General features: G+C 32.2%; 1 pseudogene; it reads left to right on the plus strand.

Moving 5' to 3' along the window:
- Positions 1–3,478: 3,478 nt before the first annotated feature.
- LOC104772954 (YDG domain-containing protein At5g47160-like) lies at positions 3,479–4,870 on the plus strand (annotated as a pseudogene).
- The last annotated feature ends 6,911 nt before the right edge of the window (positions 4,871–11,781 follow it).

Below are 11,781 nucleotides of genomic sequence, written 5' to 3' on the forward strand. Positions count from 1 at the left end.
GATTATGCGAGGTGTTGTCTGACTCGACGTTCTCTTAGTGGTTGGTTTATCACTCTTGGCACTTCTCCCATATCCTGGAAAACAAAGAAACAAAAAGTTATTATTCTTCTCTATCATATCTCATTTACTCTGTGTATATTCGACTAACATGTCTATAGAGTCTGTATATTCTTAGTTTCCTTTTCTTGCATCTAGGTTTGCTATATAATGTAAAGGCTACACATGAATAAGATCATCACAAATTTCCACAGCCGTCTTCCTCTTGTTCAAAGAGCATAATTTCAGAAGAGAAGAAAACTTTTTCTGTCTTGTAAACAGGTATGTCTGATTTACAAAGTTCATCAAGAGGATTGTGTGGTTGAAGAGATTAAAAGAGGAAAAGTAGAGCTGTTGGAAAAAAAGAAAAACTTCACGACATGATATGCATCATTAAGGTTGAAGTATTTGATCTTTCTTTTGGATGAAAAGGAGAAGAGATTCTTCTCAGTGATTATCATAAGTTCAGTTATAAGTTTTCAAAGGAAAATTGCAAGGAGATATCAAGCTTATTTGAAAAGAAAATCCTATGAAAAATTACTCTATATGAGAAGCTGATTGGGATCAATCTAAGATGTGTCCACTGCAGTCACAAAGACTAGAAAGACTAAGGTAAAGTCTCTATTGATGTTTGTGGGTATTTAAGTTGGTTCAGAAGTTGAACTTTGTTTGATATAAGCATGGGAGAATGAAGGCGATGAAGATAGTGTTTGATGACATCAAAAGGGGATCAATCAAACATGAAATAAAATGACGATCTTTGCAGAGATATAAGAGAATGTGTGGAGAATGGGTAAGTGCAAGTCGAGCATGTTCCCAAAACTGAGGGTAAGGTAGATATCTTGACTAAAGCGCTTGGAAGAAACGAGTTTAAAGAAATGAGGGATCTCATTGGCATGAGAGATTTGGAATAAAAGGATTTCAAGCTTAAGAGGGAAAATGTTGGCATAAGCTTGAAGATAGGAGTTATCTAAATATGTTAGTTTACCGGTTTAGAATAGGAAAGTTGTCAACTTTAGGGTTGAGCAATTGTTATAAATACCAAGAGAGCGTTTCATGAAGAGGTGCGCGCCTTAGGGTATTCTAGAGAGATGCACACAAGGTGTGTAGCGTCGCCCCACTAGTGTTCGATATCATATACAATTATGATTGTAATTGTAATCTTGTTCTAGTGGATTTGTTCTGGACTTGGTCCCGGGGATGTAGGAAATCTGAACCCCGTTAACAAACTCTCTGTGTTGTTTACTTTATGCGTTCTTTAATTGTTGGGATACAATCCAAGTCGCACATCTGAAGTTTGAAGGGACTATCATTAATATATAAAGGGTTAGGGTCAATCAACTAATTGCCAATTGGTTTTTAGTTAGAAGCCCAAGATAAGCCCAAATTTAACATGGTATCAGAGCCCAAGGTTAAAATTCTGGTGGACCTAGAAAAGTGGATACGGACATGCCTCTTGTTAACCCAAGTAATGGGGGCCCAAGAAGGAGTTTATTATCGGTCCAAGTAAGATCGGTTCGAGATGGAATTATCATCTCGAGGAGGCGTGTTAATATCCCACATGTGGTCTTTGGTTTGAAAGGGAGATTGTTGGGATACAATCCAAGTCCCACATCTGAAGTTTGAAGGAACTATCATTAATTTATAAAGGGTTAGGATTAATCTACTAATTGCCAATTAGTTTTTAGTTAGAAGTCCAAGATAAACCCAAATTTAACAACAATGGTGTTTCTAATGCCTACGTATCCTTTTATGTTTCTGAATTTCATAAATGTTACTTTTGGTTTTTAACAAAATTCTTGAATGATTTCTTAATTCTTAAATTAGATTTTGAGACAATATTATATTGAAGTTACATTAAAACTATAACTGATTGATACAAAGCCGCCAAAACACGAGCGAGATACATCTCGGAACACACGAAACTGAACCGAAACTCCGTAAACACACACAGTTGATTTAACTAAACCGAAACTCTAATATATAAACCAACTCTTACACTTTGAGATACAAAGCTACGAGTGAATTTACTTTGAGCGCACAAAACGCACAACTTCTCATAGTTCCATTCAATCGGATCGAGAGAGATGGAGAGAGATCAGGTGTTGTAAAAATCTAGTCTTTCACTTTGTTCAGCTGCTCTAATCCAGGTTCGTATTTTCACAATCTCCATGATTTTACACACAATAACGGTTCAAATTTACAAATTTCCATCTCCATCGTTTTCGTATTTGTAACGTTCCGGGTCCAAATAAGTAGGTAAGCCCGGTTTGTTTAAAGGAAAAAAAAAGGCTCAGTTTAAAAAAAAAACAACTCTTTGCCAACCCGTTAAGACACCTTGGTGAAAATCAATAATTGTTTAACAAACCCTTTGTTAAAAGAAAACTTTAAACCCCGTTAAAAAAGGAAAACCCTAATCTATTAGTATCCTTATAAATAGATAGCTAACCCCCTTAATTTTAACTTTAGTAACAAGTTAAAAACTATAAAGAAAGAGCTCTATCTAAAACCCTACCACCCACGCCCGAGCCCTAGTCACCGTCGTCAATCTGTTGTTTCTGCCATAAGGAGATAGAAAGGCAATCAGAGTTAGAGGGAAAGGATATCCTAACCTTAAATTGTAAGGTAAGCCTATTTGAAACCGCTAGTTCCTTAAAACCCTAGATCTTAGCTTAACCTCTCTGTAAAACCTTAGATCTACAAAGGATGATTGAGTGTGTGGAAGTTAATATTGGATCGGGTGATCCCGCTCGTGTTGTTGCTAACCCTAGAATGTCTGCCACACCAATGTCGAGGTAGGAATGTAGACCCTTGCATATGCTTCTAATTATGTTGTTCTAGGAACACTAAGGTCGAGTTAGATAGCTAGATTGATTGATGCTACTTAATTAATACGTGTTTGACAATGATTGCAAGGAACTTTGCATGCTAGATTTTGTGATTTGTTAAATTGCTAGATTATGTGGTGTAAGTGGTTTATCTATCTTTTATTGTGAGTTATGTTCGTTGGGACTAGACGAATGTTTTGGTTCATGTGAGTAGATATGATCATCCTTACGGAATAAACATGTTTACTCATGCATGCCAAAAGTCTAGACAAGCTTCCATTGTGGTAAGCATTTAAAAATATCGGAAAGAAGTCATGCTCATCCGCTAGAGTAGCAGGGTATAGAGTGTTACAGTTGTTCCCTTGTGTTATTGTTAGAGTTCAATATTTATTGTGTTTGCATTGTTACACATGTCACTTTCTTGATTTTATTGTTAGATTTCAATTTATATAATTCTTGTTACACATGTCATTTTCCTGGAATTATATATGTTTAAACATGAGTTAAAAACTTCATATTTTCTTGATTTCTTATGGTTTATGTATGGGGATAGAAATTTGTTATAAGGGTTTCATCTTTGTTTACCAAACAATTGATTTTGTGCACATTTTAGGATGATGATGATTCAAAGGATCTCCTCTTCTTATAAGCGACGAAAGGTCTCTTCGGTTAGAGATTTTCCACAATTTATTGTTAAAAATGAGAGAAGTGAGATTGGTAGTGATGGAGTTGCTCTTATAAGTGAGACAAAAGAGGATTTAGATGGTCATGAAGATATAAATCGTGTTGGTGTTAGTCATCACAATTACCATAGCCCTAAGGAAGCCGAATCGTTTGATTTGATTATGAAGAAAGCTGGCTTCAATGTAGCAGGCAATGGTGATGTTGGCAATGAGAAATTTCCTCCAGCTAAGAGGAAAGTTCCTTTACTTTCTGAAAGTAAAGTGAAACCTCTAAGCGAAGAGGAAGGTATTAGGCTAATGACTTCACATGTTAACTTTCAGAAGTTATCTAAAGGTTTGCAGATACCTCTAAGAGCTAAGGAAAGTATTAAGCTTTCTCAAAGCAAAAGAAGACTTCATTTTGGTAACTTTCACAAGGATCCTTTGGTAGCCAGAATTGTGCCAAAATATAAATATTCCCTAGCAAAGAAGAATTTGTGTAATGCAACTACATTAAGAGCAAGAGCTAATGATGTGCAGAAACATGGATACTCACCGGCGAAGAAGAAGTTGAGTGATGCAGTTGCGGTTAGAAAAAGAATCGATGCTTATAAACCAACTCAACACAAAGACGAAAGATAGTTGTATCGACTTAGAGTCATTCCGACTATACAACAAAACCAGATATTCAAAGATCTAAGCCCACGCGAGAAAGTTCACAAGGTGTTACATCATTTCAAACTTGTGTTTGATGAGCTCGATTGTGACAATGCAATACGAAGAGGTGAATCCAAGACTGCCAAAAGTAGGATACATTACCAAACTCGTACTATTCTCAGTGAAATGGGGATGCAAGTGAACTGTGAAAAGATGATTGGACCAATCCCTGGAGTCGAGGTTGGAGACAAATTTCAATTCAAAGCAGAACTCAATGTAATCGGTCTTCACTTCGACATGATGGGTGGGATTGATTACATGAAGAAAGGAACCACAGAACTAGCTACTAGCATTGTTTCATCTAAAGGTAATGATTACGACGATAGATTCGTTAACAGTGTGATGATCTATTGTGGTCAAGGAGGTAATGTGAAGAGAAGGGATCATAAAGTAGTCAAAGATCAGAAGCTTGTTGGAGGAAATTTGGCTTTGGCTAATAACATTAAGGAAAAGACTCCGGTGCGAGTGATCCTAGGCAAAAAGAGATTGGATCATAGAGGAAAGGATTATGTGTATGATCGGTTATATATGGTTGACAAGTACTGGGAAGAGAAAAGGCCTCAAGGTAACACTATTTTCAAGTTTAAGCTTAGCAGAATAGTTGGTCAACCTTCAATAGACTTTTGAAATGTTAGAGTGATATGAAACTTTGTCTTTTGGTTTTTGGTAAGATAGTACTTCTTTAGAACATCAATTTTGGTAGAAATTCTATGAGTCTCTCAAATATATTATTTTAATACTTTTAATATAATTTAACTATTATTTAATTCAAATTATAAGAAAAAAAAAACCAATCAGGTCATGATATGTGTGAAAGGAGTCTCCAAAGAGGTTCACATAGGTTCATAAATGAGAAACGATTTTCTTCTCTCACCTTTTTTTATTAATATTGTTGAGAAATTTATTGAGTGACTCCAACTGTGATACACATACCTACGAGTACGGATCTTCAGGTTGGGTCTGGTCGGGTTTCAGTTTTTTTTGGTTATTGAAATTCTTTTGTATTGAACCGATTGGTAGGGTTTCGCCTGTTAAAACTGGTTAAGTCAGTTAAAACCGATTTAATTTTGGTATTTTGCTATACTTTCGTATAATTTTTATTTAATCGAGTTAATTGGATAACCGATCGATTAATCGGGTCTGTCGGGTCCGGTTAGGTAACCATACATAAATCTCAATCTTTCTGAATTGAATCAAATGCCTAACCGGTTTGAACAAAACCTGAAAAGAATCAGATCGGATCGGATCTGGTACAACTAGTGTCGGCTATAGGGGTTATTGTTTACCCATAATTCAACTCTATTATGATACCTTAACCTTTTTTCATTTCTCTCTATCTACAAAATTAATGTTTGTGACAAAATTTCGCAACTCATTTACTTTACCAAATTAAACTAATATTAGGATTTATTGGTATCTCTAATTTTTTAATTGTTTTCTTATGTAACTCTTTAAAAATATCAAAACAGATCTTAAAATGTATAAAAATGTGATTATAAGTTATTGTATACATAAATAAATTGTTTGATGTTTTCACAATACAAAAAACAAACAAACAAAACACAAAGGAAACTATACAATAAAACCTCTACAAATTAATCCTCTTTAAATTAATACTCGCACTAAATTAATAATTTTTTTGGTCCCGAGTTGGGCCGTTGTAAAAAATAGCACAATTCGATAAAATAATATGATAATGTTTTTTTTGGAAATCCTATGTAAAAATATGGTCTCACTGATATTATAAATCAATAATAATATAAATTATATATATATATAAGAAAATTTAGTGAAATACGATTTTTTTGTTGTTTGCCTATTTTTTTGAATTTGCATTCTTGTTGGAGTTCATCTCTAAAATCTTTCTCATTGCATTAAAAACTTTTGGTGTTGTCTTCTCAAATCGCATCCAAAAAATATGGAGAGTCCTAGACGCGATAATTGTTTTTGCAAGATCTTCTTCGTATACATCACACCATCAAAGATAATAACAGCAATTTCTTCTGAACTCTGAACTTCTGAACATTTATCATTTTCACTGGGATAATCTAGTTACCTATTGTTATCAATCCTATCACGATAGCGAAGACTATAAATTAAAAAAATACTATAAAGATATGAATTATGACAAAAGTATCTTTTGTTTGATAGAAAATTTTCAAAACCATGAAAATAAAAAAATATCTTCATAGATTAATATTTTATTAATTTATCAAAAAATTAATCAATAAATTTAAACCTCTAGAAATTAATAAAATTTCATGGTCCCGACCTTACTAATTTATAGAGGTTTTACTGTACTTGCTTTGTTATTTGCAACCAATCATAACCGTTTCATTTCCTTCTCCTCCAATGGTCAAGATTTAAATCATGTTTCTTTGAATCTAAGTATCTATACTATTAATTGGGGAGTACAAAAATAGAAAAAAAAAAAAAACTATATCATATATCTATGTTGCCAAACAGACCCAATTCTCTGCATATTAAAAAAAAAAATAAACATCTTTATCCCATATATTTAGTACTTTCTAAAACAACTAAGTCAAAAAAGTAAAGATAATATTTCATATAAATTAAATCTATTAACAAATTTATTGATTTTTCCTAATTCTATATATCATTAACTATAAAAATAATCGTAGTTAAATATTTTCATAATAAAATCATGTATTTATAGGTGTGGAGAAATTAATACTAATTGAAACTGAAAAATTAATATTGTATAGCTTAAAAATCGTGATATTAGAAAATATTCAGCCATAATTTTAGGAAAATAATAATTAATCCAACTTAAGCGTAACAAGATAGTAATAAAGTACTATTAGAACAACACACAATACTTCTTCCAAAGAAAAGCAGCCCTCGATATAAAATTGAAAGTGCCCGAAAAAAGTCAATTTCAAGATTAAAATATTTTCATACCTCCAAGTCATATACTGCAGTATTTGGAGTGAAACTGCAAATATTTTGGGAATATGTACTGTAAGTTTTTCAAATAAACTTTTAAACAAATAGTATTTTTGTAAACTTTTAAAAACAAATGTCTAGCATAATTCTTATTCATTTTTTCTTCTTACATACAGTATATATTTAGCGGCTTCTGTTTTTATTTATTTAGATTCAATATTATCAATGTAGAAGGTGTTCTCAAGTTTTATCTGACCGAACAATTTACAAGTTTAAACAAAGGTAAGCTTATTCTAACCTTATTAACATAATTTTTGTGGAGTGTAAATTAATATGTCAAATTATATTAAGTCAGCGGTATGTCAGGTACTCAGAGATGAAGATATTATCAAGAGCAATTGATAAGTTTATAATCAGCATTCCTAAATCCAGGATCTCCAAAGAATCAACAAGTGGTAAGGATCTATTTATATTTCATCTAAGACATTTAAAAATAATACTCTAATTATGTGTATGATAAATCAGGTTGGAAAAAAAAAATTTCATTTTTCCAATATTGTAACATCCGCGAACCAAAAATTGGTTTTTGGGGATGGGTGTCGATGGACACAAGGTGGTGTCCGTCGACACCACTTATTTCCGGTTCGACCAGATTGGATTTTTGATCGATTTGGTTCGGTTTGGTTTAAGGAAACCATTGGACCGAGGTTTAAAAGAAAGAAAACGACCTAGGGTCATGTTTTTGGTTGTCTTGCGCCGTTTGAGAGAAAAAGAAAGGAGAAAAACAGTTCCCAAGGTTCTTGAGAGAGTTTGTGAGATTTCAAGGCGTTTTTGGTGAGATCTTGCTGTGGGATTGAAGATCCAAGGCTAGGAACGTGTTGGAGGGTTGCTGGGAGTGTTGGATTCGTTTCTTTTGGTCTAAATCTTCCTTCAAAGAGGTGAGTGTATGACCATGGCTAATCTAAGCCTTTGATTCCCTTGTTCTTGCTTGTTGTTGCTTGTTTGTGTTTTCTTGCTGGGAATTGGTTGACACAGGTTCTTACGGAGGTATAAGGCTTGGGTTCTGAGTATTGGACGATTTGGAGGAGATTGGGAGCGAGATTCGACTCTCGACTTTGCGCGGATCGCAGTTGCAGAGGGAGTATCGGTCGACACCACTTGGTGTCGGTCGACACCAGCAAGTCAGGCATCGAACGACACTGTGGGGTAGTGTCGGTCGACACCATTGAGCCAGTGTCGGTCGACACTAGGCTGGTGTCGGTCGACACCTCCCTTCCAGCGAGACGATGTTTGATTTCCTGGTTTGTGTGTTTGTTTGCTGCTTGTTTTGGAACTTTGGAATCATTGTTGCTTGTGTGTATAGCCCAGTAGATGGGAGGATTGCCTCACTAAGTATTTGTGATAATACTTACGCATCTCAATTGTTGTTTGTGGTGTGCAGGTAAAGGCAAAGTGTGATCGTGGAATCAAAGGCAATGAAGAGGAGGATGTTCTAGGGACTCGATTGGATGTTGTCTGGCATAGCTAGGTTGCTAGAGTTGGGTCATTAGAACATTGCTAGGTTGCTGGTTCTATGATTCCTGTTGTTTTGGATATTGATTATGTTGGAATATGGTTATATTTTATTATTGGATTATTATTGAATATTGGTTGGTTAATTCTGCTGTTGAATGTGTTTGTGGTTAGGTGGCTAGTGGGTATGGAACCACTAGTTGTAGTTTATTTTATTATATTATATTTATTATTTATTAATTTTTTTTTAGAAAAAAAAAGGTCGGTCGTTTCAAACATATTATGCCAATCATGTATAAATTTTCACTCAATATGACCTAATTCATGTTATTTTATTATTCTCTTACTAGGTAACAACCTGCACTACGTGCGGGATAATTGATTTAAAGAAAATTATTATAAATAAAATTATTATCCTAGAACCAATATCTGTTTGTGTCAACCATAATATGTAACTAAAGTTTTTTAAGTATTTATTCAAAGCTACGTTTTTTCGTGTAAAAATACGTTTCACCCATGAAATCTTTGAATGTGTAAGATTTATGGTAGACAAAATATTGATAAAATGTTACTATTTATTGCAACATGTCTTTTGCGTGGTTTAAAAATCAAATTCATATCTCTTATGTTTTATTTTGTAATCATAACAATTTTGCATGTTTCTTATTTAATCATAACAATATATACTAAATTACTCGGTAGTTTAATTATTTAATTTTATTATATGTTAGGCTATTTAAATCTTTTGTGGTAGTCGGTTTGTTAATATTTTCTATAAATGACAGATTATTACCAAAAAAACCATTATGAAAAAATTAATGAAATTCCAAAATCAACATATTCGTGTAAGAATACATTTCACCTGGGAAATATGTGAACGTGGTAAAGAATACATTTATAAAATGTTACAATTTATGGCAATATATATATATTTTTGTGTGCTTTAAAAATCAAATTTATATTGATGGTTAATCAAGTAACTCTAAAATTTTTGCATTATCTAATAATCACTCATTTTAAATATATTATGATTTTTTTTGGGTACTAAGTTTATTTATAATGATAATGGTTATTGTCTCATTCATTTTTAATAGCAAATAGATTAATGTACAATTAGAACGTATATTCCTATTCGGCTATCAATATTTCCATTTTTAATGAATAATCATACTAAATGTTGAGATTAATTAGTTTACATATATAAATAATCACACATCATGATATCCCCTAATTTGTTGTCATTTTTATTTTTATTTATAAATATATATAAATCTCTATTTATTGGAAATTAAATTTCTTTTAATGAGTTGGTAGGAGATAATTCAGAGGAAATATACTTCTTCTTATAATCAATTCTAATAACTATTGAAAGCTTGTTATTTAAATTATTATGGTAATAATACTAACATAAAAATAACATTTTGTTTTTATATGATTTTGTTAATAAGTTATATGTTTAATAAGTTATATATATGTTCTTTATTTTTATTAACTTTATATTAAGTGATATGTTTTTATACCCTTTTTAGAATATTTTACTTATATTTATTTTAAGAAATCAATATAAATATTAATTTATTAAAATCAATATAACTTTGACTTTTATATTTGTAAGTAAATTTTAATGAAGTTTTGCCTTAAAATAGTATGTAATTTTTAAATTAGTTTTAATATGTGATATTTAAATTTGTGTGAGAAATGGTAACATATCTAATTATTATTCAGTTAATTTTTTTTTTTGAAAATATAATGGCATGTTAATGTAATTAAGTAAAAAATTTAAGGATATTTTGCTTAAAGGTACACAAAGCTTTCTGGCGGCGACACATCAGCTTTTTTATGAGTGTGCTTCTCTATTAATATATAGGAGATACGTTTTAACTTGATTTTTTATTGGCAGAAAAGTATTGATGAACAGTTCGAACTAGAACCATGCTGAATCAATCTTCTGGAGAGTAAAAAGTAAGGGAAGCTCTCGACTGTAATTTTACAAAAATAGTTCATTAGGGAAAGAGAAGAAATGGAAATATAGCTTACTTTACAAAAATGTCAATTCAATAAACAAATTATCGTTGTTGAAATCATTTGATGTTGGAGGAATTTGTAGATCAAGAAAGCTGAATAATTGTCTGGTCTTTTTTTAGAGAAATTTTCCTGGATATTTAATATGAAATCGATTTTGATTAGTTTAACAATTTATTGGTATTAAATAAAATTTGATTCATAAATTTCTTTAAAAAGAAAATCTATTAAAATGAGGAAATATTGATTCACACGAATATGCTAAATATTTCTTTTTCAAATCCAATTTTTAACTTTTAAAATAAACATTTATTAGATTTACTCATTTACACAACCATGATTGCTATTATTGTGATAATTCATAAAAATAGTTGGAAGAATTTCTACCAAAATCGGAATATCCATAACAAACTACTCTATTTTATTAAATGTATTAAAAATTTACTAGAATAATCTAATCTAAACTATATATTCTTATCCCAAAAAAGTAATAGACTAAAATATGTTACATTTTAGGGTGAATTACTCAAATGTTACTCATTTTAGGTAATATTACCACAATCTACAAAAAACTTTTTTATTACTAGAATGTTTCGGGTATTTTCAAAATACCGAGCGTGCCCCTGTTTTATGCTACCGGAAAAACGTAATTACAAAAATGCTATTGCCACGTCAGACGCCACGTCAGAAATCGCTGACGTGTAACCGTAACTCAGCCGTAACGCGTTACAGAGTATGTTGCGGCTGATTTATAGGTATGTTGCGGCTGAGTTATCGGAAAAACATTTAAGTAAGAGCGGACGGCTGACTTATTAAAATCTGGCTGAGTTATGCGCATCAGTCAGCCAAGGGTTACAGCTGACTTATTAAATCTGGCTGAGTTATGCGCATAACTCAGCTGTAGTTACGGCTGAGTTTTCACCTGATGGTTGAGTTGTCAAAATTTTGGTTGAGTTGTCAAAATTTTGGCTGAGTTATCACAACGACACGGCTGAGTTAACATTTTCCGCCTGGCTGAGTTATGAAAAAACGGCTGACTTATGAAATGTTGTTACGGCTGAGTTATGGTAAAAAAACTATAACTCAGCCGTCATAGG

This window comes from Camelina sativa, chromosome 20 (assembly GCF_030686135.1).
Source record: "Camelina sativa cultivar CO46 ecotype springtype chromosome 20, ASM3068613v1".
NCBI lineage: Eukaryota > Viridiplantae > Streptophyta > Magnoliopsida > Brassicales > Brassicaceae > Camelina > Camelina sativa.